Genomic DNA, 203 nt, shown 5'->3' on the forward strand with positions numbered 1-203 from the left:
TCGAACCCGTGGGCTCAGGCAGTCCTCTCATCTCAGTCTCCCAAAGTGCTGGGATTATAGGGGGGCGCCACCACGCCTGGCCAAGCTAGATCTTAAAGGATGAGTAGGAGTTGGCTAGGTGTGTATAAGAGAAGGCTGCCTGAGCCCGCGGGTTCGAGACCCGCTTGGGCAACTTGGCGAGACCTCATCTCTACAATAAATCA

The sequence above is a fragment of the Carlito syrichta genome, unplaced genomic scaffold, assembly GCF_000164805.1.
Source record: "Carlito syrichta isolate Samal-C Ts95f unplaced genomic scaffold, Tarsius_syrichta-2.0.1 Scaffold315802, whole genome shotgun sequence".
NCBI lineage: Eukaryota > Metazoa > Chordata > Mammalia > Primates > Tarsiidae > Carlito > Carlito syrichta.